This window comes from Pogona vitticeps, chromosome 1 (genome assembly GCF_051106095.1).
Source record: "Pogona vitticeps strain Pit_001003342236 chromosome 1, PviZW2.1, whole genome shotgun sequence".
NCBI lineage: Eukaryota > Metazoa > Chordata > Lepidosauria > Squamata > Agamidae > Pogona > Pogona vitticeps.
Window position 1 is genome coordinate 276440156 of NC_135783.1, and position 23041 is coordinate 276463196.

Genomic DNA, 23041 nt, shown 5'->3' on the forward strand with positions numbered 1-23041 from the left:
TTGCGCCGAACTTGAATACCTACGGTATGATATAAACCGCAGGTATTCAAGTTCCGCGCAGGAGTTGTAAAACAAGCATATGCTCGTTGACACGCCCCGTGGAAGGGCAGAAGGCACGGCTTGGCTGGGGGCGAGGATCCCGATGGCCGCCTCAATAAAGAAAAAGGCCTGTGTCAGCCTCAGTCTTGGGGAGTCGAGGTGGGCTTCCTTCTCTGCCTGCACTCAGAGCCCCAGTACACGCGCAAAAGCCCTGACGCGGCGGGACCCGACCCAGGTCCTGCAGACAGAAACCCTGCTTCTCCGAGAAGGAGCCCTGAAGCGTCTCCCTTCCCGCAGCGCCCTCTGCTCCCTTCCAGGAACCTTTCCAACTTTCCTCCCCGACAGAAAGCCACTGCGGACGAGGCTCCAACCCGGGTCGGGAGCCAGACCGAAGCCCAGACGCCGGCTTGCGCGCGGGGCTCCAAACTTTGCCAACCCGCCCCAGCCAGCCAGCCAGCCGGGGCGGCTGCGCCTCTGCATTCCGCTGGCACGTGCTTGGGTCCCCGCTCGCTAGAAGGAAAGCCAGGTGGACGGATGGCGGTGCGGATGGGTTGGAGGGTGACTCGAGGGGAGAACAACTGCTCCCCATTTCCAAGGCGCGACCCTCCCTTCAACCGCGGAACAAAGGAAAAGGAGCGCACGCCCCCGCTCACGCAGCCCGTGTTTACATCAGCGGCGGGAAAGGAAGGGGTGGGTGGGGGATCCTGTCCCTTGTTTGCTAATGTCATCAGAGTCGCTTGGCACCCCCCGCGATGGCCATTCATTAGCAGCTCGCTAGCATTTCACGCCCTCCTGTGTCCCTCCCTCCCTCCTTCTCCCTCTCGCTCCGCATCCGCACTCACTTTCTCCGCGCAGCGCCCCAACGCTCCTCGCCCTTCTCCTGCGGCCCGTCCTGCTCTCCCCGCCTGAGCAGCCCGGCAGCAGCGGCTCTACTGCCGCTCTTCATACTCCTGATCTCGCTGTACTACTTGGTGCTCTCTTTGGGAAACCCTGGTGTGTGTGCGTGCGCGCCTGTGTGTGTGTGTGTGTGTGCGTGTGCGATGTTCCCCCCCCTCTTCTCCCGCTCCAGAAACAGATTTCCTACATTTCATCAGTCCGCATAGACCGGACGGAAGTTTAACGCTTACTTGGGACGGGAGGGGAGACCGACGACGACGCTGGCAAACACAATTGACACCGGTTTACTCTTGAAAGGCAGAGATATTGAATTACAAACTGTTGGCAGGGGCTCTCTGTTAGGAGGTAGGGGGATGGAGTGTGTGTGTGTGTGGGGGGAAATGACCCAGCTCTGATTTAACCGGCTTCCAATACTCCCCCTGAATCTAGGGAGCGGAGGGGAGGGAGAGATGACTTTTTAAAAAGATGCAGGCTGTGATTTCTTGGACACATTGAAGGGCTTCATTATAAGCTGCGAAAATGTTTCAGCTTTTTGGGACCCAGAAGGGGCTGAAGTTTTAGCTTCACTCCTTAAGGCTTGTGGGGTGGGAAAAAAACCCTTCATGCAAAGGCAAAGGCAAAATATCTTCCTTAGGGGGAAAGCCTAAAATAAAGGGTTGTGGGTGCTTTATTGCAGCCTTTCACCGTCAAGAGCAAAATTTGCTATGTGTGTGGAAAAGCTCAGGCCACATTAATCCACCTTATCCATTTGCGTGGTATGAGAAGGTTTGGTAAAGTGGGCAGAGTGTCAGACCGGGATTCAGACCACTGCTCAAACTCAGTAGGAGGTGACAAGAGTCAGCCTCTCCTTGAACCTGTCAGATTCCCTGAAAACTCTGTGAGGAGCACCATAAAAAGTCAGGTGTTCCTTGATGGCACAACATGTGGTGCAGGTGGGCAACGTGTTTGTTTTGGACTTGGGCAATCCAAGTCCCAGGTTCAAGTATCCACTGAGCCATGGAAATTGCTGGCTAACCTGACTCTCCCTCAGTCTCACCTGTCCTACTTTGGCCTCACAAGACTCTTGTGGAGATACAGGAGGGCTGAAGACAGCCATGGACTCTGATTTACGTTTTCTCAAGGAAAAGTAACATATAAGTGTACCTATGTGTCCAGACATCTTGGTGCCAAGATGAACAATCCTAATAAGATCCTCTCTGTCCACTAATGAACAGGGTAAACAAAAACTTAGTTATTTCTTCTACACACTAGTCCTGTAAAGTGAATAGCTGTGAGGTCCGTACAGGAGGAGAACCGCTCCCTGAAATCTTCTCTGCGTCAGGTCTGTTTGCCTCCCACTTATTCATTCACACTGACAACCAAAATGAACTTCTTCTAATTGCTTCACAGAGGTAAAGCTGCCTGTAGGGTCGTACAGATTAAATTCCATTTTGGATCCAGTTGGATGCCCTCCCAGGTAAACTGAAGTTTCTAAGATGCCTGCTTGTTTTTCAGATGAAAGCCACATGTTTGAGTCTTAGCAAGGCTAGGTTTGAGTTGATATGTGTCAAATTCTTCTGAAGCATCTGTTAGAAGATGTTCTACCATCTGAAAGCTGTCAGCCTGAACAGCAAGTAGAAGATTTTAAGCATAAATGAAATTTTGGTGCCTTGAGGAAGTGGCTGATCATTGATGTAGGACTGTAGGTGTAAAAATGGGAGCCAGGGCAGTGTACTGACATCCAGCCCAATCATTGTTTTGTTCCCAAACATTGAAGTACTAATTTGGATCGTATGCTCTCCTATAAAGAATCACTCCTGAAACACAAAAGAAAAGGTCTCTGCAGAGAACAATATTCTTGAAACTCTCAGGAACCAGTTTGGTGCATAGAACCACAAGCACTGAGAATTACAGCTTTGGCCTACACATGAGTATGCCAGCCTCACACAGTATATAGTACAGCCCATGCCAAACCGGTAGAAGTAGCGCTCAGTGAAAGTTAAATAATCATTACGGAATATCTGAAGCCAACTCCAGTTATTTATTTATTTATTTCTGTCATTTATACACCACCCCATTAGTGCACAATATGATTCTGGGTGGTGTACAGAATCAGCAAAGTGGCACAATCAAACAATAAAAACATTGAACCAGCAACAACAGAAAGTAAACTAAACTTCAGTCCTAATGGCATCAAAATCAACCACCTCCCAGGAATGGCACTCAATGACATACAGGAAGAGGTAGCCGCTAATAGTGAAAAGCTCAAATGACCATCTCATCTTTGGCTACCACCCGGTCACTCCCAAATTAAAATCAAGGAAAAGGTGTGTGGGTTTTTGCGTGTGTGTGTGTGCAGTAATGTGTAAATTCTGAAGGAATAGCAGAGAATGCCAGGAAGAGTATAACGTGCAAAACTGTCAAGGAGGCACAGTGGGGAATCAAACTCACAACTTCTGGTTCCACAGCGAGATGCCTTACCACTGAGCTATCCAGCAGAACTACCCTGCTCTTAAAATGGATGGATCTCCAGGAAAGTCAAGTCCCTGATCACGCAGAAAACCAGGTTACTTGGAAGTCACTTAAAAGGGTGGCGTTTATTTATTTAAAGTGCTTTAATCCCACCTTTCTCAATAAAAAAGGACCCAAGGCAGCCTACATCATTAATAGACACTTTTTGTTGTTCAGTCATTAAGTCGTGTCTGACTCTTCATGACCCCATGCACCAGAGCACACCAGGCCCTCCTGTCTTCCACTGCCTCCCAGAGTTGGATCAAATTCATGTTGGCAACTTTGATGACACTGTCCAACCATCACATCCTCTGTCATTGCCTTCTCCTCTAGCCTTCACTCTTTTCCAACATCAGGTTCTTTTCCAGGGACTCTTCTCTTCTCATGAGATGGCCAAAGTATTGGAGCCTCAGGTGTTACAAGCCTCCATCCATAGTTCTTCAGGCACTCTGTCCACCAAATCGAGTTCCTTAAATCTGTTCTTCACTTCAACTATGTATTCATAAGTGATTAGGTGTAGATTGTACTTGGCTAGCCCAGTGTTTTTTCCTACTTTCTTCAGCTAAAGCTTGAATTTTGTTATAAGAAGCTAATGATCAGCTCCATCTCTCTCTCTCTCTCTCTCTCTCTCTCTCTCTCTCTCTCTCTCTCTCTCTCTCTCTCTATCTATCTATCTATCTATCTATCTATCTATCTATCTATCTTTGGCTGCAGAGAATAGAATCAATCTGATTTCGGTATTGCCCATCTGGTGATGTCCATGTGTAGAGTCCCCTCCTGTGTTGTTGGAAAAGAGTGTTTGTGATGACCATCTTGTTCTCTTGACAAAACTCTATTAGCCTTTGCCCTGCTTCGTTTTGAACTCCAAGGCTAAACTTACCTGTTGTTCCTTTTATCTCTTGACTCCCTACTTTAGCAGTCTAATCCCCTATAATGAGAAGAACATCTTTTTTTTTTGTTTCAGTTCTAGAAAGTTTTGTAAGTCTTCATAGAATTGGTCAGTTTCAGCCTCTTCAGCATTTGTGGTTGGTGCATAAACTTGGATTACTGTGATGTTGAAAGGTCTGCCTTGGATTTGTTTTGAAATCATTCTATCATTTGTGAGATTGTATCCCAATACAGCTTTTCCCACTCTTTTGTTGACTATGAGGGCTACTCCATTTCTTCTATGGGATTCTTGCCCACAATAGTAGATATGATAATCGTCTGAACTGAATTTGCTCATTCCCGTCCATTTTAGTTCACTGATGTCAGTGTTTATTTTTACCATCTCCAGCTTCCCAAGGTTCATAGATCTTACATTCCAGGTTCCTATGCAGTATTTTTCTTTGCAGCATCGGACTTTCCTTTCACTTCCAGGCACATCTGCAGCTGAACATCCTTTCAGCTCTGGCCCAACCACTTCATTAGCTCTGGAGCTACTTGTCCTTGTCCTCCACTCTTCCTCATTAGCATGTTGGATGCCTTCCAACCTGAGGGGCTCATCTTCCAGCGTCATATCTTTTAGCCTTTTGTTTCTGTTCATGGGTTTTTCTTGGCAAAGATACTGGAGTGGCTTGCCAGTTCCTGCTCCAGGTGGATCGCGTTTAGTCAGAACTCTCCACTATGACCTCCCTGTCTTGGGTGTCCCTGCACGGCATAGCCCATAGTTTCTCTGAATTACTCAAGCCCCTTTGCCATAGCAATCCATGAAGGGGAATTAATAGACAATACCTAAAGCTAAAACACTAAGTATACAAATACTAAAAAGAATGAAATACCACACTAAAAATAGTAAACAAGGCAAAGAACAAAAAAGAAGGCAAACAAAACTAAAAACACATTCAAATCAGTAAGGCATAAAAATCCATCTAAAAGTCACACTCATGTAGGGCGTCACTGAGGGAAAGTTTGCCTGAAGAGAAAGGTCTTTGTCTGCTTGGAAGAACAGCAAAGATGAGGTGAGCATGGTCTCCTGTTCTCGAAAGTCCAGGAGTGAAAGAAGTTGGCAGAACCAAAGAGAACCTAAGAAATTGGAGGCTTCACATGAACACAGACTTTTGTGAGTACAGAGAACAGACAACAACATACACATTTGATGTTAGCTGTCCCAAATGTTCTTGATGCTGAAGAAGCCTCATGACACAGTGGTTAGATTGCAGTAGTGAGTTTGATCCTGACAGGCTTAGGTAGCCATCTCAAGGATGACTCAGCCTTCCATCCTTCCAAGGCTGGTACTTGGGGTGGCGCAATTTGTACCCTTGATAATTAAATTGTAAAATTCATCACACCAAGAAAAATGTACAATGAGGTAAAGGACAGTATCATAATCCGATTTCACATCTGTATCTAGCAGCTGGAAATACTGTATTATGGATGATCTTGGCCTTGGTCTTCAATAACATATCCTTACTCTCAAGAATCTTTTCAAGTTTCTTAATAACTGTCCTTTTAAGTCTCAGACTTCTTCTGATTTCTTGAATGCAGCCTCCATTCTAGCTGATGATGGAACTCTGGTATATAATTAATAGTATTATTATTGTTTTACTATCTGCATTTATTCAGTGTCAGCATTAAAGTTGTGTAGTTCTTCTGTGGTCATGATATTTGTGTTCTTAATGTTCTAGCCTGTAATAATGCCTTTCTTTTCCCTTCATTAGCAGTCATTTCAAGTGATTGCTATTTCTGCCAGTCATATGGTGTCATCTGAATATTTTAAATCATTGATTTTTCTTTCACTAGGTTTCACTTCTCCTTCATCTGAAAGGCATTTCATGATATATGTTTTTCATGTAGACTTGCACATAGATTAATATTTTAATTTACTGTACTTGTAAACAAGATTTTTAAGCTGCTATATACGACCTATGAATCCCTTCCTTGAGAGAAAGGAAAAATATAGATAAAGTAAAAAAATACAGTGGTACCGTGACTTACAAAATTAATCTGTATTGGAACGGTGTTCGCAAGTCGAAAAGTTCATAGGTTGAGGCACCATTTTCCATAGGAATGCATTGAAAACCGATTAATGTGTTCCGGGGGAAGAACCCCCCCCCAAAAAAAATAAAAATTAAAAAATAAAAAATAAAACACTGCAAGTCCCATGCTGGGACAGAAAAAAAACCCCAAAAACAAACAAATCCAAAAATAAACATTGGCGCAAGTCCCACACTATGATTGAAAAAAAAAACCCTGAAAAACAAAACAACACAGAACCCCCCCCCCAGCCCAAACCTACCCTCCAAAACCCATCCAGGTCAACTTTTTTAAAAGAAAAAAAGCAGCACTTACCGGTCCGAAGCCTCCTGGGGTCCCCTGCCACTGCAATATCCGCCACCGTGACTGCCGCTGCAGTGAGACATGAGCTGGACAGGTTCAGCCACTTGCCTCCCAACTCGCCTCCCGCTTGCTCCGTGCCACCCGCTGTGGGCCCATGGTGGCAAATTCAAATGACAGAGGGTGGCAAGGAACGAGCGGGAGGCGAGCCAGGAAGGAAGCGGCCAAAGAAACCCGGCCAGCTCAACCCTCATGGCACTGGGTGACTGCTGCCTCTGACCAGATACCTCCTAGGGGTCCAATCGTGGTGGCAGGGGACCCCCAGGAGGTCTCCGATCGCAGTGGGGAAGCACTGGGAGATCTCCCGGGGTCCCCTGCAACTATCAGAGACCTCCTGGGGGCCCCTTTTCCTAACCATTGGGGTGAAAGAGCATCCTCTTCACCACCAACAGTTTGAATGGAACTAAAAAAGGCAGGGGAAATTTGAATTTCCCGACTTTTTCCCCTGCCGTTTTTTTTTGTTCATAGGTTGAGGCCGTTTGCAAGTTGGTGCAAATTTTTGCAAATGGAGCAGTTCATAAGTCAAAATGTTCATAGGAAGGGACGTTCGTAAGTCGAGGTTCCACTGTAACTAAATAATACCCATTAAATTGGTAGGAAAAGAAAACAAGCCTTTACCCAGCACTTTGGCTGTGTGAAAACAAGTCCATTACTCCATTTTCTGTCCTAACAATAGCTTGTTGTACAGAATGTAGTTTATGTGTCAGAATAGTAAATATTGTGGCACACTCATTTCCTTTGGAGCAATCCTTAGTTTTTCGTGATCCACACAGTTAAAAGGATTTATTGCAATAAATAGAACATACAAGAATTTTCTTCTGAAATGCTTTTGTCTCCTCCAATCTCTGTTCTCTGTAGGCATCCTTCAGTCTCGAGAGACTATGGTAACGTGCTCTGAATAGAGGTTGACTGAGAAAGCCAATTTAAGAGTGACAATCCCTTCCACATTGAAGACAAATACAATCTGTCTCCTATCCAGCTCCCTGATTTTGCTGGTTTTGGGACTGCCTCAACCTGCTGGACAAGTGTCTTTTCAAAATGCGAGAGGCCATGCTGCACCGCCTGCCTCCAGGCTGAACGGTCTGATGTGAAAGTTTCCTATCTCTGGAGGTCTATTCCTAAGGCCTTCAGATCCCACTTGCAGATATCCTTCTATCGCAGCTGTGGTCTCCCTCTGGGGCGATTTCCCTGCACAGATCTTTTTGAATCTGATGGTCAGCCATTCTCACGACATGCCCCAGCCAAGGTAGACATCATTGTTTCAGTAATGTATAAATGCTAAAAATTCCAGCTTGTTCTAGGACTACTCTATTTGGAACTTTGTCCTGCCAGATGATACCAAAAATGTGTCAGAGACAACACATATGGAATGTGTTCAGCTTCCTCTCCTGCCATGCACAAAGGGTCCAGGACTCACTGTAGTACAGGAGTGTGCTCAGGACACAGGCTCTATAGACCTGGATCTTGGTATATGCCATCAGCTTCTTATTGAGCCATACTATCTTTGTGAGTCTAGAGAACATGGTAGCTGCTTTGCCAGTGCGTTTATCTAGCTTGACATCTAGAGAGAGAGCATTAGAGATAGCTGAGCCATGGTACATGAAATCATAAACAACCACCAATTCTTGTGTAGAGATGGTAATAGAGGGAGGTGAGCCCACGCCCTGGCCCATGACTTGTGTTTTCTTCAGGCTGATTGTTAATCCAAAGTCTTGGCAGGCCTTGCTAAAATTATTCATAAGTTGATGGAATTGGAGCTCTTCAGCAGAATGTGCAACAACAGCTGCATTATCAGTGAAGAGGAAGTCCCACATGCATTTCAGCTGGACCTTGGTCTTCACTCTCAATCTAGAGAGATTAAAGAGCTTTCCATCTGCTCTAGTTTGGAGATAGACACCTTTTGTTGCAGTTCCAAAGGCATGCTTCAGCATGACAGCAAAAAGATCACAAACAAGGTCAGTGTGAAGACACAGCCCTGTTTCACTCCACTTTGGATGTCAAAGGGATCTGATGTTGAGCCATCAACAACTAAAGTGCCCTTCATTTCCTCATGAAAGGAGTCAAGGTGGACATCCAATCTTGGGAAGTATTTTAAAAAGGCTGTCCCTGCTAATCAAATCAAAGGCCTTTGTAAGATCTATGAAGGCCACAAAGAGTGGCTGTTGTTGTTCCCTGCATTTCTCCTGCAACTGTCTGAGGGAAAATACCATGTCAATGGTGGATCTATTAGCTTGAAATCCACACTGTGATTCTGGATAGACTCTGTCTGCAAGCATCTGGAGCCTTTTTCAGTACAATACAGGCAAGCAGCTTCCCTACAATGCTGAGAAGAGAGATGCCACAGTAGTTACTGCAGTTGCCCCTGTTACCTTTGTTCTAGTACAATGCAACAATGTTTGCATCCTTCATGTCCTGTGGTACTCCACCTTCCCTCCAGCAAAGACAAAATATTTCATACAGCTCAATGGTGATGGTCTCTTTACAGCACTTCAGCAGGGATATTATCATTCCCATGTGCCTTGCCAGAGGCAAGGGAATCCAAGGCCACTTTTATTTCTGCTAAATCTGGTTTGCTGTCCAACTCTTCCAAGACAGGCAGGCACTCAATGTTATTTAATGCCTCTTTGGTTACTACATTCTCTCTGGAATATAGCTCAGAGTAGTGCCACACCCAGCATTCCATCTGCTGTGCTCGGCCCTGGATGATCACACCTGTAGCAGACTTCAAAGGAGTAGATTTCTTCTCTATTGGACCTAATGGACTATGATATTGTCATACATTCCCTTGATGTTACCTGTGTCCACTGCTATCTGTATCTGAGAACAGAACTGAAGCCAAAAATCATTAGAACATCTCCTGGCAGTCTGTTGGACTTTGCTACAAGCAACCCAAAGAAACTGCAAGTTATACTCACTAGGACAGGCTTTGTATGCTGCTAGAGCTCTCCTCTTTTCCTTGATAGCTGGCATCACCTTCTTCAAATGGGCTTTGAATCAGTATGCTATCTTTTTGATCTTCTTGCCAAATGTGGACAAGGCAGAATTATAAACAACATTCTTGAAATGTTCCCATCGTTCAGGTGCATTTGCACCATCTGGGCCTGGAAGAGTTTCCTCAAGTGCTTGAGCAAATTCCTCCACTTTTCTCTGATCACAAGTCTTGCTGATGTCAATATGTGGTCTTTCTTCCTTTTTCATGTTATACAATCTCTTTATTCCTGGTTTTACTCTGCTACAAACCAGGGAGTGATCAGTATCACAATCAACACCTTGATAACTGCATGTGATCATAATCCTAGGAAGGCTAGAGTGTCTAGTGAGGATCAAATCGAGCTGATACCAATGCTTCAGTCTTGGATGTCTCCAAGAGACTCTGTCTTGAAGCTTTGCATTAAAGAACATGTTGCTGATCCAAAGATTATAATAACAGCAAAACTCCAGCAAGTGTTGGCCATTTTTAGTCACCTTCTCAATGCCAAAACAGCCTAAACAAGTGAGGCAAACGTTGTGATCAGCACCAACTCTAGCATTAAAGTCCCCGAGGGTGAACAGTGGCTCTCTCTCTCTGGAATTTTTTTTAAAGTAGCTGCCTGATTGTCATAGAATTTGTCTTTGACTTCTGCTGTAGACAACAGTGTTGATGCATATGCACTAATAAAGGAAACCAGTCCTGCTGATGAATGGAGCTACAGAGACAGGATTCTTTCACTCCCCACAGTAGGTGGAACAATGGATCTCAGCAGAGTATTTCTAATCACAAAGCCAACATCATATTCCCTGGTCTCATTCAATGGTTTTCCCTGCCAGAAGAATGAGAATTTTTTTCTTTGACAGATCCCGAGTCTGGCAATCTTGTCTCTTGCAGGGCAACAATGTCCATCTGTAGCCTACTCAGTTCCATGTTGATGACAGCTGTCTTGCACGTGTTGTCTATTTCCTGCAGGTCGTCAGAAAAGCCAGGGGTCATTGTCAAAACATTCCAGGTGCCCAACTTTAGGGCAGAAGTTTTCTTATGGTTGTTGCATGGTGCAGGGTTATTGATTTGCTTGTTAGCATTCACCCTAAACCCCATGCACCCCATTAGGCTAACAGACTGTGACGAAGCAGCACCTTACTGGCTGGGGGCTGCCCAGCTTAAGGTGGGGGCTAGCTACCTAGTGAGGTGCAATAACCTCTTCCACCATCAAAAGTAGCCCCTGGTGTCATGCTCTATGCCAATTGAGCAAAGGCGTTTAACCGGTAACTGCTACTTCCTGTGTTGTCTCGATGCTGTATGTGAAGGTGGAGTGTCTTCTCCAGAGCACAAAGCCTGGATAAAATAATATGGAGGATAGACTGTTACCCAAGCAGCAAATCCCCTCTCTCCATGTCACTGAAGTAGTCCAATAGAAAGGCAAGAGCTATACAACTTGTTCCAGCAACATCACAGGAATCGCCAGAGTGTGACTGTACACAGTCACAAACTGCCTCCGGAACTCCGGCTCTAGAGTTTGCCTCAAGGTTAAGTCCTGAAGCCTTTTCCATCAGTGGATATAGCCACAAGGCAGTGGAGGTTTGAAATCAGAGTTCTCCTTCTCCTGGTTGGGCTGCCTTCCAAGGCTAACGAGCCCCACCTATCCAGGTGCATAGTTTACTGTGCTTTTCGGGCACCGAAAAGAGTATAAAAGAAACTCAGTAGTATATGATTACCACACATAAGTGGTTGGGATATTGCAGCTTTTTGTACATTTGCATTATAAATGTTGTATGACTTCTGCAAATCTCAGGGTTCCTGCAATCATAATGAAACCTACCTCTTGTTGCTCAATGGTCCTCTTTTCAGCATATTCTTGGTAGTGTTTATCACCTGCATTCATAGTTAGAAGGCATGACAATGATGATATTATGTCTGAATATCCATCTTTACTTATTTATAATAGGTTCCATTGAATTCAATCAAAATGCATAGGATGACACTCCATATTACTCATTTAGTGATGCTGGAGAAGCTGTGATATCTGATCACCACCGAGCCCACACACTGTAAATCTTCCCACCTAAAATAAGTCTAATGAGAAATCTGCAGTACATAGATGAGAATCAGAATAACAATCAAAATGACTAAAGCTTGAGCTCCAAATAGCCTGAGATGCAGATTCAATTTAAACCATTATTGAGAATTCTTGACCTCTTTGCCTGGACCTGACTGCTTGCTTCTCAAACCAAAGAGATTTAATGGCTCGGGTTAACTATTTTCCCTTACAACAGGCCAGAGGTCTGGAAAGTGAAGCTGGCTGGGAGATTCTGGATACCATCAGCCAAACCAGGGCTTTGGGGGCTGGGAAAGTACTTTTTTAGGCTTTTATTTTTGACTATACTTTTGGAAGAGAATTAAGAGTCCAAAGGAAGGCATTTTCCAAGCTCTGTACAAACCTGGTCAGTAATCCCAGTCCATTTGGTTGCACCTAAGGATAGCAAGGTGCAGGGGGCCTTATGCCTCAAATTTCAGGGACACCCCCAGCTGAGACCACAAACAGCCCGCAACAAGGCTCCTTCCATTGACTCAGTTGGGACCAACTGCTTTTGGATAATTGTCTTAAAGAAGCCTTTATGGAAAATTTTCATTGCATGTTAACTGTGTATCACTTATTTTCCTCCTTCCTTCTCCTTCCTTTTATTAGATTTTATTAGACTGCAAATCTTTTTGGCAGAGACTCTTTTATAGGCACTGAATACATTTGATACATATATAGGGCCACTTACTTTCCCCTTCCGCAGCTGGCTGGCCTGCTTCCAACGTGCTTTAGATCAGACAGTGCACAAAACATGTACCGTACTGGTTTAAATGCAGAAGGTAGTATCCCTTAGTGGAACCATCATCGCCTATGCAGTTAAAATGCCAAACACTCTGACAGGTGGAAAGGGGGAGGAAGCACCATTGTTGCTAATTCCCTGTGAAGCTCAAGGACAACCTCTCACACTGTTCTGGAAAGTTCTCCAATCCTTCAGTGCAAATTAGTGTAGGGAGAGTTGGAAATATATCATGTTCTCCTTTCACATTTTGCTAGAGGAAAGCTTCTGATGAATCCGAAAGCTTCCTACTGATAATAGAAGCTCTTCTGTCCATTTTGCTAGGGGGAAGCCCATCCACCTCATGATCTGACCAGGTGGGGCACTTTATCTCAAAATAGTATAGGACAGAGCCCTAACTACTCAGGCCATGAGCACACATGTCATCCAGTTTATGCTAGATTCAATCCATCATTTCCTTCCAGCTTTTTTAGCAGTAAAGTATTTGGATGGATCAGGAACGTGTTTTTAAAAATAGAACTGAAAAGGTAGTCAAAACTAATCTCTTACAGTGTAGCCAATCAGCTACACATAATATTTCCACTGTAGACCCATCTCCCATCTGCGGATTTATCTTTCTCTTGATTTAGCTGGCTGGCTTAGCTAAGAAGTTTCCTCACATGCAATCATATTACAGAACCATGTTTCCTTGGGGTACAAGCTCCATGACCTCCTGGATCCTGAATAGAATCACTGCGCCAAAACCCACATGGAAATGCAATGAAAGCTAGCTGAAAGATACTGAAACACAAGTTACACCACCATAGCAGAACTGGAAATACTGTAGCTGTGTGAACACGAAATCAGTATGACTGCTGGCACCATGCATGCAATGTCTTGTTGAAAGTTAAAGCACCAACACAAGAAATAACTTAAATCATGGAGCAGGGGTAGGGGGCTGGAAGACCATAAAGTGATAGCTAGGTGTGCCCAGGCTTTTTCTCCCCTATTATCTTTGACCATTAGCAGATATGAACCTTGCTACTTTCACGTTTTGCTTTCTCTTTCTAGGAGGCCAGTACAGTTCTTGCTCTCCTTTTTAAAGGGAGGTCACCCAAGGGTTTGATGCCTACCGACTCACTCTCATACATAGAAGCTAGCATTAGGGGCTTCTGAGTTTAACATTCTTTTCTTGCACTACCTGGTAATATTTCTTGAAGTAATAACATGTGCATTTTCTCTTTTTACTTGTTATGAGTTCCCAGAGTAGTTACTCTTTTTTTAATAACCTCAGGTTATTAACCCTACTGCACTCTGTTGGAATAATTACCAAATACTCTTACATGCCAGTACATAAATACTAGCACTTTGTGTTGTAGAACTGATAAATAATTTCTTTCACTTGCTCATGTGTCCTTTGAAGATGTGGTGCTAAGCCACAGGTTCAGAAAAATCCTGAATTTTCCAGAAAATGTATGACTTCAGACTTTCTTCAAGAGATATCCTGCATTTGGAATGAAGCTCTGAATCTATTCCAGATTCCAAGCTATAAACTAGCCAGTTATGTATATGTGTATTTCGCTGCAGATGATTTAAAAAAAAAAAGTCTTGGAAAGTTTGTACAGCCACATAACACATTCCCCTTTCAAACGGTGGATAATGTGTGCCTTAGACAATGGTCCAAGACATATGGCTGGGAGAAAAACATGCCAATTTGTGTCTATATTTAGTCAGTCTGTACTGCTTTTTCCCCTCTTTCTTCTTCGTATGTGATACATTTAGTGAATTTTTATCCTTGGGAATTTTTTATTTTTTATTTTTGCTGAAAAGCTATCAGATGTTAATGTGTTCTGCAAAAGATAGTCTTGCCATCAAAGGCTAGTAAATCTGTACATTTCAGAGCAAACCCTATGGAAGAGGGCCTGGCTGGGCTTGGTTGCCAACCATCCAGCTGAAATCTACATTATACACTACAAATAATGGGAGGATTTGCACTTCAAACAAGCCTTGCCCCTTTTCTGTTTCACACTTGTGATTAAATGTTGTCTCTAATTTTGGCTTCCTCTTCAAAGAACAGATTTTAAGAAGGATTGTGGAAGAAACATTTTAAAGTTATTTAAAATGCTTTCTAACATCTTGCCTCACATTTCCATGGTCCCTCAAGACCAACCCCAACATTTGAAACTTTCAAGAACTGGAGAGTTGTTACTGGACTGGTTTGGAGGACAGCTGCTCACAGAATGGGCTAAGCATCTGCTTAAATAAATGCTTCCAAACACAAGAAAGCAACTCATAAATTAGAGTTCTACCTTTTTTGTTAATGAGAAACCCTCCAATTTGAGATCCCCTCAAAACCTATGCCAATGTTTTATAATCCTTTTAAAGGTTTTGCAAAGAAACCCCAATTTTGTTCAGAATTAATGAAGCATATAAAGTGTCCTCCAATATCTATATTGAAGGTTGATATAACCACAGTTAAACTCTTTAGCAGCAAGAGACACAAAACTGTCACCAGAAGAGACAAATATAATTGTTCCTCAACATTATTGTTCCTTATCTGGCCATGGAGGCTTTCTCCTTGTGCCTTATTAAATGAAATGAATTTCTTTCAGCTTTATTACTAACAGTGTTTGAATTGGAAGAGGACAAAGGCAAGGTAAAGCAGTTTGCCTTTGTTTGCTTAGAGATCAGACACAGAGTGCAAACAGTCAGATATTTAGTCCGCTGTTTGGTCTGCTGTGGGCATGAGTTGCTTCACTCTTTTCTCCAATGACCAGACTGTTGGAGTGAACCAAATTGTCCCCAGAGCATTCCTACCTGCACTTTTCTGAACCCTTGTCAGGAGCATCTACTTTTTAAAGTGTGTGTAGGGTCTCTCCGTTGTGGTCTCTTCCCAGTGTGTGTGATCATTGGAAATGGACCAAAAGTGAACCTTTTGCCTGTATCAGCACTTTCCAGTTGGACACTAACGGGTCTCATGACACCAGGGAGGGAAAATGGCTACTTGGGCCCAATTTGGATACTGTCACGGAGGGGTGTACTCACTTTAGTTGCCAGCGGTTTAGATATTAATGGCTATGTGTTGCGTTATTTTGAGGGGACAGCACATTTACGCTGTTATACAAGCTGTATACTCACTGCTTTACATTGTAGCCAAGTGTCATTTCTTCAGTGTTGTCACATGAAAAGATATACTAAAATATTTATGAAATGTGAGGGGGTGTACTCACTTCCGTGATATACTGTATTTAGCTACTAAGACCCCTAGATTATTTTCACAAATACTTCTGTGAAGCCAGGTATCACTTTAGTCTGCTTGATTTTTTCCATTTGTTAGTGTTTACCTTTTTGAAGAGCCTCATGACACAGTGGTTAAACTGCTGTTCTGCAGTCCAAACTGTTCTCATGACCTGGGGTTCAATCCCCGGTAGTTGGCTCAAGGTTCACTCAGCCTTTCATCCTTCTGAGGCTGGGAAAATGAGTACCCAGTTCACAGGGTCGGGGTGGGGATGTGTAGTCTGCATAATTAACTTGCAAGCCGCCTAGAAAGTGCTTTAAGCATCATGGGGCAGTATGTAAGCAGCATATTTTGCTTTGCTTTTTGTTTTAGAATGATATTCCTTAAAGAAACATGTATGCCATCCAGGGTCCCCAACCCCACATTTGGTATTATTATTATTTAAAAAGAACAGAAACTCATTTTTTTCAATTAACAACAGTTACTGAAGTACATTTCTGAATCTCCATCTATGTTATCTCCCAGGCCTTGTCGCAGAAATACACAATAGCAGCAGCTGACTTGTGCTTCAATAAATGCAAAGTTTTACATTTTCTCTGTCAGTAATTTTGTTTTTTAAAGGTAACCTTTATAAATAGGATATAAAAAGAAAGGTTAGATCTCATTTTCTGTTTTATGTTCTTTGGCAACAGAATCTATTCCTCTTCTCATTCATGAAAGCCTTGTGTTGCAATTTTTTTTTCTAAATTAACTTTCATGTGTAAGTTACAGAAGTGATACCGGGGATGGGGACTCACAAGTCACAACTTGCTCTTCAATCCAGCTGAACGTGCACTAGTGACTTGACTCCGACTCAACTCAGGGGTGTCTGGGGGGACTTGCAACTTGGATCCAAGTCACACTGTTGGGTCCCTATGAGCCTGCCCTCACCATCTGCTCCCACCGCCAGCCCCCACTGCTGCCATCAGCCTAGCTGCCACCTGCCCACACCATCTTCAGAAACAGCAGTTCTGATTTCCCTTCCAGGAGCAAAGGGCCTGCTACCTTCCCCCAGGCACGTGCCAGCCAGCTGATAGGCCAGTGCAGGCAGGCAGGCCCCCTGAAACAGGAGGAACACTCTAGCATCCAGGGAGTCCCAGGGCCTTTCACTGTTGCACTCTAGCCTGCCTCTACCTGGGTGGCACATGCACAGTCTGGGTCCCAAGTCTCAAGGGGGGCAAAGACTCGGCAACTCAGACTTGTAGCTTGGGACTCAAACCCCTAGACACGCACTCAGATTTGGGACTTGATCCCAAAGACTTACCAACATCCCTGAGTTGATAAGTCTTTATATATGATACACGGAAGGTAAAAGATGTCTTTGAACCTGGGAAGTCTAATCAGATTTGAGAACTACCTGGAAAAACAAAATATAAGAATGCATGTTAATTTATTAATTTATTTGATTTATACCCCACCCATCTGGCCTAAAAGGCCACTCTAGGCAGCTTCCAGTCAATACAAACAGTAAAATAATACAAAGAGTTACATAAATCATAATTATAACATACACAGTACAAAAACAGAACTAAAATAGAACTAAAAGTAACCCTGAGTGCTGAAATGAAACTCAGAAAGAGCTGACAACGGCTCCTACAAAAAGCCTAACTTTGTGTATACTAACCACTAGCCAAGTCTCAGAGCACCAGTGGAATCATCATGGATGGTAGGTTTCTTTGAGTTTTCAGGCATGCAGATGTATCTGAGAGCAAGCAGTATTGAGGATGGGGAAATATTTATATTTTTAAACCCCATCTGCAGCCATTCTCCCTGGCCCAGCATGCCATCTGAAGCAAAGCAGAGAGTGAAGCAGCTGCACTGCAACTTGTCAACCTTCTTGTTGCAGATGCCCTAACAGTAGAGCCATAAGAATTGGAGATCTTCCCATGTGTTAGGTAGGCTGCAGTTAAGGCCATGCAAATTTCAGTTCCAAGTGAAAATAGTGGCAACTGCTACAGCTGCTGTGAATAGTATATTGTTATTGAGGTTTTTTAATTACTATTGATTCATCATCATATTAGTTTGTTAGCAAGGTTTTATCTGGAGTTTGAATCCAGTTACTCAGAGTTTTTTGTGCCCATTTCTACAATCATGATATTTACATGATATTATTTCATTTATTTCAAAAACATATAAGTCACTTTTAATTCACAAAGGATCCTATATATTATGCATGTAACATAATAAGAATACAGTACAACAACAAGAAAATTACAACAAAAGAGGCATTCAAACCATGTAATGCATTGGCACAGTGGCACACCTGCATTCTATGTGATTTACTAGATTGTCCCCTAAAATCTATTTGTTGCTGTCTTTATTACTGAACATTGGGTTATTTCATATATTAGGGTTTCTTTGCCTCCTTTATCAGCTGCCACTATACAGTATATTAAAAACAAGGTGCAGCCCTCTCTTTGGCTGTGGTGATAAGGATGAAAAGTAATTTTCAACAGTCAAGCAGAAAACTGAAGAGGAATAGATTACCACAGGGTAATTTTTGCTGCTGGAGTTGGAAGCAGAAACTTGTGAGATTGTATATCTGAGGTATCAAAATAACCTGACCAAGTTTGAGTATTCTGCACCTTCACATGAGATGCAATGTATTTGCTTCCCCATATCCAGCACACAAAAGGTGTAATATTATGTGACCACCAGGAATCAAGGCTCTCCATGTCTACATCGCCATTCTGGGGGTGACCACTTTGATCAACTCTGCAGAGCTGTTGTATGAACTAGTGACAAGATGTATGTGAAGCTCAGCCTTCTCCAGTTGATGCCTTCCAGCTGAGTTGGGTTTCATGCCCCATAGTTCTCAGCTAGCACAGCCCAACATGTCTGAAGCTGCTTAGTAGGTGTGAAATATACTGCCTATAAATACTGTTATTCTTTTAGTCTTCTTAGAATATGGAAGATCCAGATGAATTACTTTTTTCAAGGGGTTAAAAATTATTTATTGTATGTATTTATTTGATTTATACCCCGCCCATCTGGTCTGAAAGACCACTCTAGGTGGCTAACCTTTTCAATGGTTGTGATCAAGGATAAAAAGGAAAAGCTTTTAAAATGTTACTGTAAAACCAAATCCATTTTTAAAAGATTCACAGAAAACCAAATACAGTCAGTTTGCTGGCCCATCTGAACTTCCTTATCTATAATCCCACATTTCTGCTTTTCGTGTTACTCTACAGTCTCTTCCTTGTAGGATACAAATCTAAGTTTCCCATAAACTCATTAATGATTTTGTTTCAGTTTTCTTCCCCAGTAACGTATTCCAAATGTTTGCTTGCTCTTATGTGAAATTGACCTTCTATTTGCAATATTCTCAAATCTTTTTTTTTTAAAGAAAGCACTGAAAAATAAATGTGCTTTTAATGAAGTGAATTTAAAAAAGTATTAATTCTATCATAAGGTAGCATCAGGTTTTAATTTTAGATTATTTTGTTTTTTAGTCTTTCATGTAAGTGAGCCAACATGCTGATACCATTCGAAAGATGAATTCCATTTCCATTACCAAATTGAGTAACCATCCTTTTCTATATTGCTGAGCAAAAAGAAGTGCTTGCTAGCAGGTCTGCCTCCTACTGAAGATTTGAATGGAATTTTCAGCCGCATGCAACTGAAGAGCACTTTCCTGGGGCGACCTGCTTGGGGGGGGGGGGAAATAATTCAGACATCCCAAATCCAGTCTTTTCCAAACTTGGAGGGAGTGGGGAGGAGTGTCAACCCAAGAATCAGTCCAAGTTTGCTGAAGACTGGATTTGGGAGAACTGAATTTTAGCCCACATACAAATCGCCAGTGCTGATAATAGTTCACTGTTTCATTTCATTCTGGGCAGGTGTGTTTCCCTGAACCACTCCAAAATGAACCATGATGGCATGATGATGCTGATGATATTTGCTTCATGATTTGTTTCATGCTCATCTCTGTTCACTAGAATTTATGCTTGTTGACAAACAGCCTGACAATTGCTTTGTGTTTGGATGCTTAACTGATGGAAAAACGAGTCAACTTCTGAGATTTTCCCTTTTTCGGTGTCACTTTTTATAGTGAGCATAATAGAGTATCCTGTAGACCTTGACTTCTGTCATTAATGTTATATACATATTTAAATACTCAAAATCTGCCTGAATGTGGAAACTAGCACCTCAGTTTAACCCTTATACCTTGACATGTTAGCTTTCCATGTCCATCTTCTTTCCATTTTTAAATGAAGAAACATGGAAAGGAGCATATGCATTTTCTGATAATTTCATGGCAGTCACATGAACCGTTCCCAAGGTAGTCTGATGTATAAAGCATCTTTGCCAAATGAACATATTTCTCTCTCTCTCTCTCATTTCTTTCTGCTAAATAGAATTGATTTTCTGCATATTAAGGGATGCACATAAAACATTTTTAAAATTTGCTGCTGGCTGAGATTTGGCTGACACTGATTTACAAATAAAGGGTATGCTGGTTACCCGACTCACATAAGTAGCATGTGCTGCTGCTGAATATATCAGAGTCAAATTTCAGACCAACCTTAAAAGCAGATGTCCACAGAAGCTAGTCATGGGAACAAAACAAAAAGCGACCTGGAATATGACCAACAGATTTAAAAATGAGAAACCACGCTCCCACAATTGAACACAATCAGTGAAACACTTTAGTTGAAATTACTACTTGGTTTTTAATTTATCAGGAACACATTATGTCTTAGAATTCATCATACCATCAGTATGAGAAGCAATTGTTCATTTTTGACTAAAACTAGGACACCACCTGACTGAAACCAAGCAAACCCCATTCGTTCCATTTGGAAAGTTAAGTGTACTTAAGAGTATTGGGAATGATTATAAGAGATAACATTCAAAACATATGTAGGACACAATGAGGAAAGCTATATAGCTTATAAGTGCCCACATGTATTCTGAATGGATAACAGAAAAACAGAAGGGTCCTTTCAACTTTAGCTTTGCATAGTACTTTGAGTTCCATGTCACCTTTTTGTGTTGCTATGTGATTTCACAAACCCTATATCATATTCTTCAATTTGCTTTCCCCCCTAACATTTTTTCAAACCATATTTTTCCTTATGGAAATTCAATTTGTTTTTCCCTTCTAAACTGCTTGCTTCCATTCAGGGTGGAGCTTTGGCTACTTGGTCACCTGACTCAACCAGCTGATATAAAAGCCCATAGTTTGTGTAGCCCTGATACCATTTCCATGGCAGAAAATCTGTGAGAGGGGACTAATCCTTACAGACATGCTGCTCAAACCCTTAAGGATTTCCTATCTCTATACCCGGAGTCACAAAAACCTACTCTCACTCAAACAGCCGCCCCCCACATGAGTTTTAAAAAAGTACCATTGCCATTTTGACTTTTTACTGACACTAGTCTCTCATTGATCCTTGGTGGAAGCAGAAAGATACTACTCTCCTGTTAAAATCTATAACATCACATCCAGTCTGTTTTATTGATATATAAAGTACCATGGTTATGTCCATCAAATTTGATGCTGCATTGCAACCTTATACTATCACCTTCTTTTTGCACTCATCAACAGTTATAAATAAATGAACTTGACTGGCTGTCTATAAACTGACCACATTGTTAGCATCTAATATGTTTTAGCAGTTCATGTTGATTAAAGATATGGACAGGGACTTGGGAGAACCAGGTTCAAATTCTCAACATGCCATGGAACGCAAAACTTGACCGATTTCACTAAGTAACTATGAGGATGAAAGTGGAGATGAAGAGAATTATGTCTGATATCTATATCTATATCTATAATAAATGTGTGCATGTGTGCTTATTTATTTGACTTCTAAACTGCCCATCTTGCTACAAGGCCACTCTGGGCAGTTTACACTTTAAAAATAAGACACAAAAATAGAAAACATCATCAAATTACAACCATCAGTGACAGATATAAAATTCAAATTAAGCAAAATCAGACACCAAATCAAAAATCAAAATAAAGGGCAAAAAAGGAAAAGTATGATGGTAACATTAAGCATCTCTTTAACATGAAGTACACTCCACTTCTCTTTCTTTCTCCTTCTTATTTTTACACATATACACAATAGCTTTCTCTATTTTAGCAGCAAAACTAAAATAGTGGGTAGGAGTGTCTTTTGGCCTGCTATTTTTGTTAAGCAGATATCCTTGTTCAACTATGGCAAATGTCCCAGAGATCTGCATAGCTCTTAGTCTACCTTCTGTTAGCCCTTATTTTAAATCATACCCCAAGCCCAGCTTTATAATTAACTGGTGCAGACTCACATAACATTTTAAATGCTAGCATTCTTGGGCCTCAAATGCAGTTGAGGCCAAAGGGTCTTTTTGTCCCAATACCCATCTTTTTTGCATTATCTACACACACCCCATCTATTTCATTTCCCCCAAAAAATATTAATTTGGGGGACAGTCAAAGGCCTAATTAGATTTTTCAAAGATCATGAAGGATACTTCTCAACTTTCCTTGAATAGATAAAAGCCTTTTCAATGTGTGCATTAGTGTGATCCAGCCCTTTTCGTGATTTTGCACAGAGCCCTCTTCTTGATGTGTGAGGATTTGTGCACATAATACCCTTTTTATTGTTAATGAGATTAACATACAAGTCCTGCCACCAAATTCAGAGCATTCACTTTAAGACCTGAAACACACGCCAGCTGAAAGGATTTCAAGCCTCCTTCATCCTGTACGTTTGCCCCACAGTGAATGGATGTTAATATGGAAAGTTGAATTCCCCAGCAAACAAGAACCAATGAGCTCTACAGCACAGGCTAAAAAACTGATGTATATATTCTGTGGTTTCCATTTCCTTGGCTTTATTGTTCTTATGTAAATTCTCCCAGGACATTTCAGGTTATATGTCTGGAAAGCTTAGCTATCCAGCAGAGGAAAGACTGAGAGAATAATGAGAAATGTGCTGGAAGAATGCATATAAAAAAGCTTTGGAGAAATGAAAATGGAAACAACAGACACTTAGAACCATATTGCACATTAATAAAAAAATCTGTCTTTTTGTGTCTGTGGGTGGGGTGTGTGAGGGTGCATAAGCATACACACAACTACAGATGCTATTAAGGTGGCGGTGAGGCAGCAGGACACTGGGCTTATGAGATATTCAAAGCATATGAGTAGAATCAGAATAAAATCCAAATAGTCTGTACCGTAAGATTCTCCAGACACTCCTATAAAGTGTGTTATGTGCTGCCTTTTCCCTTGAGAGGTGAGAAGCCAATGTTAAAGCATTTAAC

General features: G+C 42.1%; 1 protein-coding gene across 2 annotated transcripts in view; it reads right to left on the reverse strand.

Moving 5' to 3' along the window:
• GAS2 (growth arrest specific 2) overlaps nucleotides 1-1157 on the reverse strand; it is a 144549-nt gene extending 143392 nt beyond the window's left edge. For both annotated transcript variants that reach the window (XM_072985875.2, XM_072985877.2), the window contains exon 1: nucleotides 882-1157. The gene's annotated coding sequence lies outside the window, so the exon portion shown is untranslated. The remainder of the gene's footprint in view (nucleotides 1-881) is intronic.
• Between the last annotated feature and the right edge of the window lie 21884 nt (nucleotides 1158-23041).